A 6,355-nucleotide genomic window follows, 5' to 3' on the forward strand; every position below is an offset into this window, starting at 1 on the left:
TCTCCTCTTCAGACACCTCTCTCTCCTCTCTCTCTTTCTCCTCTTTAGACACCTCTCTCTCCTCTTTAGACACATCTCTCTCCTCTTTAGACACCTCTCTCTCCTCTCTCTCTTTCTCCTCTTTAGACACCTCTCTCTCCTCTCTCTCTTTTTCCTCTTTAGACACCTCTCTCTCCTCTCTCTCTTTTTCCTCTTTAGACACCTCTCTCTCCTCTTTCTCCTCTTCAGACACCTCTCTCTCCTCTCTCTCTCTCCTCTTCAGACACCTCTCTCTCCTCTCTCTCTCTCCTCTTCAGACACCTCTCTCTCCTCTCACTGGTTATCCTCTTCAGACACCTCTCTCTCTCTCCTCTCTCTCTCTCCTCTTCAGACACCTCTCTCTCCTCTCTCTCTCTCCTCTTCAGACACCTCTCTCTCCTCTCACTGGTTATCCTCTTTAGACACCTCTCTCTCCTCTCTCTCTCTCCTCTTCAGACACCTCTCTCTCTCCTCTCTCTCTCTCCTCTTCAGACACCTCTCTCTCCTCTCTCTCTTTCTCCTCTTTAGACACCTCTCTCTCCTCTCTCTCTTTCTCCTCTTTAGACACCTCTCTCTCCTCTCTCTCCTCTTCAGACACCTCTCTCCTCTCTCTCTCTCCTCTTCAGACACCTCTCTCTCTCTCCTCTCTCTCTCTCCTCTTCAGACACCTCTCTCTCCTCTCTCTCTTTCTCCTCTTTAGACACCTCTCTCTCCTCTCTCTCCTCTTCAGACACCTCTCTCTCCTCTCTCTCTATCCTCTTCAGACAACTCTCTCTATGATCATCTTTTCATGATTTTGTCATCCTCCTTTCTACTCTGTGCTACTCTTGTCTTTGGTATTCACTCTTTCCTCTCTCTCTCATTCTTTCTTTCTTTCTTTCTCTCTCTCTGACTATATCCTCTCCATCCTTTTCACTCTTTCCTCTTCTTCATCCTCTTCTTCCAACTCCGCGCCATTGTCCTCCTCCTCTCCTCTTCTGCCTCCTCTCCTCTTCCTCCTCCTCTCCTCTTCCACTCTTTCCTCTTCTTCATCCTCCTATTCCAAATGATCATTATCTTATCTTTCCCCTTCACCTTCTCTTCCTCTTCCTCCTCCTCCTCCTCCTCCTCCTCCTCTCTTTCTTCTTGTTCATCCTCTTCATCTCTCCTGCTCCTCCTCCTCCTCCTCCTCTCCTCTCTATCTGTGTCTAGTTCATTTACATTATCCTCCAGACATTCCTTCCATCATCAGAATCCATCTCTGTAAGTCTCCCAGATACACTGGATTCAAACCTCCACTGAGTCTTAGAGGGGCTTACACACACGCATATTTAACCGTCAACTAAATTGTCCCTCGATTACTACATACCTGTATGAAAAAACATTGTAGTCTCCCATTCTACTGTATCAACAGAGTCAGTGAGAGAGATGTTATAGACATACAAAGTCAGGGTGAAAGACGTGACTAGACAAGTGGTCTATCCTAATGCGAAGTCCATGAGTATATCAGAGGCACATCCTAAAGGCATGCATAAATACAATATGATGGACTAGTACACTCTTAGAAAAAAAGGTGCTATCTAGAACCTGAAAGGGTTCTTCGGCTGTCCCCATAGGAGAACCCTTTGAAGAACCCTTTGTATAGTATAGCCATATGGACAAATATAGCAAATACTGTGTCATTCCTTACCAATGTCATTCACTCTCCAAGCCCATATACTGCTACTGCAAGACAAACATAAACAGGCTTATACTATAGAATGAATGCATTATATCACTATGTCTAGACCCACTCCATTCTAGCATTTGAGTCTAATATTAGTGGAATGAATGTTCTTATAACTTCAACGGTTATTATTAGGCCTACTGGACGCAGAGCCTCCTCAAGCTTTGATCATTATGTAAAGCTGTTGTTCTCGCTGCTGAATACACTACCAACTGGATAACCGGCGACTGTATGTGCGTGTGTGTGTTGCCTTGAGCCGCAAAAGGCCTAGCCTTGTCTGAGGGTTGGGCACAGTTGGGGACAGATGGGGACAGGGACTGGGAGTAGGAATGGTGCCACTGTGGTAGGAGTGTTACTGAATCAAGACTTTCTGCTGAGGATGAGACACAGGACCTCCTTTGAAAACAGTCACAACAGAATAGCTGCAGTAACTCAGAGATATCCTCACACTAAGCATGTAGAGGACAAATATAGAAAAAGAGCAAAAAGATGTAATTGTATTATTATTATTATTATTACTGTTTTTCCCCTACCAGTCATTGATTTGCAACAGCACTAATGTGCCAATGACACTCCGGAGGAATAGGCTACATTCTGTTCCTTTGTATATCCACTTCCTTGTAGCAGATTTGGCTCAGAGTTAGACCCCAGCAGCATACCACTGTTCATTGTCCTCTACACACTTTATAATCCTGGAGATGCATTGAACTTTAAAACTCACCATTTGTTCAACCAAACCGCCTACTGTAGCCTACTGTGCTGATCTACTGTACTAGCCTACTGTACTGGCCTACTGTACTAGCCTATTGTACTAGCCTACTGTACTAGCCTACTGTACTGGCCTACTGTACTGGCCTACTGTACTAGTCTACTGTACTGGCCTACTGTGCTGATCTACTGTACTAGCCTACTGTACTGGCCTACTGTACTAGCCTATTGTACTAGCCTACTGTACTAGCCTACTGTACTGGCCTACTGTACTGGCCTACTGTACTAGTCTACTGTACTGGCCTACTGTACCAGTTTACTGTAGTAGCCTGCTGTAGCCTACTGTACTAGCCTACTGTACTGTCCTACTGAACCGGCCTACTGTACCAGTTTACTGTAGTAGCCTGCTCTAGCCTACTGTACTAGCCTACTGTACTGGCCTACTGTACCAGTTTACTGTAGTAGCCTGCTCTAACCTACTGTACTAGCCTACTGTACTGGCCTACTGTATTAACCTACTGTACTAGTCTACTGAACTAGACTGCTGTACTGGCCTACTGTAGGAGAGTGCTGTACTGGCCTACTGTAATAGCCTACTGTAGTCAACTGCTGTACTGGCCTACTGTACTAGTCTACTGTACTAGCCTACACTACTGGTCCATTGTACTGGTCCCCTGTACTGGCCTACTGTACTAACCTACTGTACTAATCTACTGTACTGGCCTACTGTACTAGCCTATTGTACTAGACTGCTGTACTGGCCTACTGTACTAGTCTACTGTACTGGCCTACTGTACTAGCCTACTGTACTGGCCTACTGTACTAGCCTACTGTACTGACCTACTGTACTAGCCTACTGTACTGGTCCATTGTACTGGTCCCCTGTACTAGCCTACTGTACTGACCTACTGTACTAGCCTACTGTACTAGTCTACTGTACTGGTCCACTGTACTGGCCTACTGTACTAGCCTACTGTACTAGTCTACTATACTGGCCTACTGTACTGGCCTACTGTACTAGCCTACTGTACTGGCCTACTGTACTAGCCTAATGTACTGGCCTACTGTACTAGTCTACTGTACTAGCTTACTGTACTGGCCTACTGTACTAGCCTACTGTACTGGCCTACTGTACTAGCCTACTGTATTAGCCTACTGTACTGGCCTACTGTACTAGCCTAATGTACTGGCCTACTGTACTAGTCTACTGTACTAGCTTACTGTACTGGCCTACTGTACTAGTCTACTGTACTAGCTTACTGTACTGGCCTACTGTACTAGCCTAATGTACTGGCCTACTGTACTAGTCTACTGTACTAGCTTACTGTACTGGCCTACTGTACTAGTCTACTGTACTAGCTTACTGTACTGGCCTACTGTACTAGCCTACTGTACTGGCCTACTGTACTAGCCTAATGTACTGGCCTACTGTACTAGTCTACTGTACTGGCCTACTGTACTAGCCTACTGTATTAGCCTACTGTACTGGCCTACTGTACTAGCCTAATGTACTGGCCTACTGTACTAGTCTACTGTACTAGCTTACTGTACTGGCCTACTGTACTAGTCTACTGTACTAGCTTACTGTACTGGCCTACTGTACTAGCCTACTGTACTGGCCTACTGTACTAGCCTAATGTACTGGCCTACTGTACTAGTCTACTGTACTGGCCTACTGTACTAGCCTACTGTATTAGCCTACTGTACTGGCCTACTGTACTAGCCTAATGTACTGGCCTACTGTACTAGTCTACTGTACTAGCCTACTGTACTGGCCTACTGTACTAGTCTACTGTACTAGCTTACTGTACTGGCCTACTGTACTAGCCTACTGTACTGGCCTACTGTACTAGCCTACTGTATTAGCCTACTGTACTGGCCTACTGTACTAGCCTAATGTACTGGCCTACTGTACTAGTCTACTGTACTAGCTTACTGTACTGGCCTACTGTACTAGTCTACTGTACTAGCTTACTGTACTGGCCTACTGTACTAGCCTAATGTACTGGCCTACTGTACTAGTCTACTGTACTAGCTTACTGTACTGGCCTACTGTACTAGTCTACTGTACTAGCTTACTGTACTGGCCTACTGTACTAGCCTACTGTACTGGCCTACTGTACTGGCCTACTGTACTAGTCTACTGAACTCTCATCTATTGGTGAGCATCCTTATTGGAACCAAGGATAATGTCAAACTCTGCTGATGAATATTACCCCCTAAAAACAAACCAGCATCGGTTTTCTTAAGACTCCATTGATTGATTGCTTCACTGACTATCATCTATTTTAAAAAATGCAGACAGCATTTCGGTTTCAACACCAAGGACAGCGGTCGTTGCACGTAGTCTATCCTGCAGCCTGTAGCCATGATAACATACGCTCATTTCCAACTACATATGTATCTGTTTAGGCTATTCCCGACAGTCTTGTGGAGAAGAACAAACCGCTGTCAGTGCCAGTGGTGTTTAACTGTAGGACTATAAGCCTAGGCTAATGAATGGGAGAGAGGTGTTCTGCAAGAAGCGACCATATTTCACAAAATGGCACATCGCAGAGCGTTTATCGATTACTCGAATTGCACCTACCTGCTGTCTTGAGGCTGTCGCCCTCACATGTCCCGCCGCTGTATTTGGTCTAGGTATTATGAATATTATGGTGGGTACCGTTATGTGGCTGCCAGCGCCATGTTAATGTCGCTCCGTGGTGCTACTGAGCTGCGCGGTACAGTCCTGTGTGGAGCGATCGCTGTGTGTGTGTGTGTGTGTGTGTGTGTGAGAGTGTGCAGGCTTACATCCGGGATGTTGTGGAGAGGAGGGGAGTGGGGCTTGCAGAGACCGTCAGAAATTAGAGCACCTGTGTTTTAAGAGCGGCGCGCGGTTGAACTGGAAGAGTATTCGGCCGCAAAATATTAGGGGGGTAATAATGCAATTTAAACAAAATAATGTAGGCTGATATTTTATTTTCTGTCAGATATGGCCACAATATTCAATGCAACGGCCTCCTTTAGATTTGAGGTGATTGAATGACAGATAGTGAAGGACTGTGAAACGTGCAGCAAAGTGACAAAGAATATTATAGGACGTTATTTTTGTTAATGTATTATCAAACGCTATTATCGGTTACCTGATTATGCAACGTTGCAGCTGTTCATGACATATTCAGCATTTGCATGTCCTTCCAAAGACTTCTAGTAGGTCAACAAATAGGCTGAATTTAGAATGGGTGTTTTGTTACGTCACAATAATAGATTGCTAGCGAGTGGAGAGGGAATATCCAAATGTGCAACGTCACTGGAAATAAAAATAAAATAAAAAAGGGGAATGTGGTCCATCTATGACGTATGGGTTTGAATGTGAACCAGTGACAACACCAATGGTGTGTTTGGCTTTGATGTGGCGCAGCTGGCAAGCTGCAGGTGGCGCATCACTGGGGCGACGCCAGCGTCAAACACCCCCGTCGGCTGATCGAGTTGTAATTCTGAGGACGAGCACAAAACAATGCAACCCATTGATATGATATGACCATTACATGACCGGATTGGATGAAATAATGATATGATGGTATGATTATAGGATCAGGGACATTGAAGGTCGGCATCAGTGGTCACATTATTTAATCTTTCTATAACATCAACTTGTTCTCATAATATCAGTGAGGTGGATGAATTGCAGAACTTCAGTCTGTTTATCTATGAACCATGTTAGCCAGTTGTCTGTTATTGGAGGTTAGATTTAGTGATTGATTATAAGTCCAGATATGCCACTAGTTAATTGGATTGATAATTGGGCAATTCAGTATCTCTATTGATCATATTCTAACTGTGGGACTCAGTAAACTGAACGAGACCGCTAGAGTTCACTCTGCTACTGTAGAGTGTGAAATCCATGAGCAAAAATCCCCCCCCCCCCCCCCCCCCCCAATA

The 6,355-nt window shown here is 45.0% G+C and overlaps 1 protein-coding gene across 1 annotated transcript in view; it reads right to left on the bottom strand.

Moving 5' to 3' along the window:
- Positions 1-5,213, bottom strand: part of LOC135557800 (serine/threonine-protein kinase PAK 5-like) — a 132,545-nt gene extending 127,332 nt beyond the window's left edge. Inside the window, exon 1 of the mRNA XM_064991425.1 lies at positions 5,019-5,213. The gene's annotated coding sequence lies outside the window, so the exon portion shown is untranslated. The remainder of the gene's footprint in view (positions 1-5,018) is intronic.
- Positions 5,214-6,355: the final 1,142 nt, after the last annotated feature.

Source organism: Oncorhynchus masou, chromosome 16, assembly GCF_036934945.1.
Source record: "Oncorhynchus masou masou isolate Uvic2021 chromosome 16, UVic_Omas_1.1, whole genome shotgun sequence".
Lineage (NCBI taxonomy): Eukaryota > Metazoa > Chordata > Actinopteri > Salmoniformes > Salmonidae > Oncorhynchus > Oncorhynchus masou.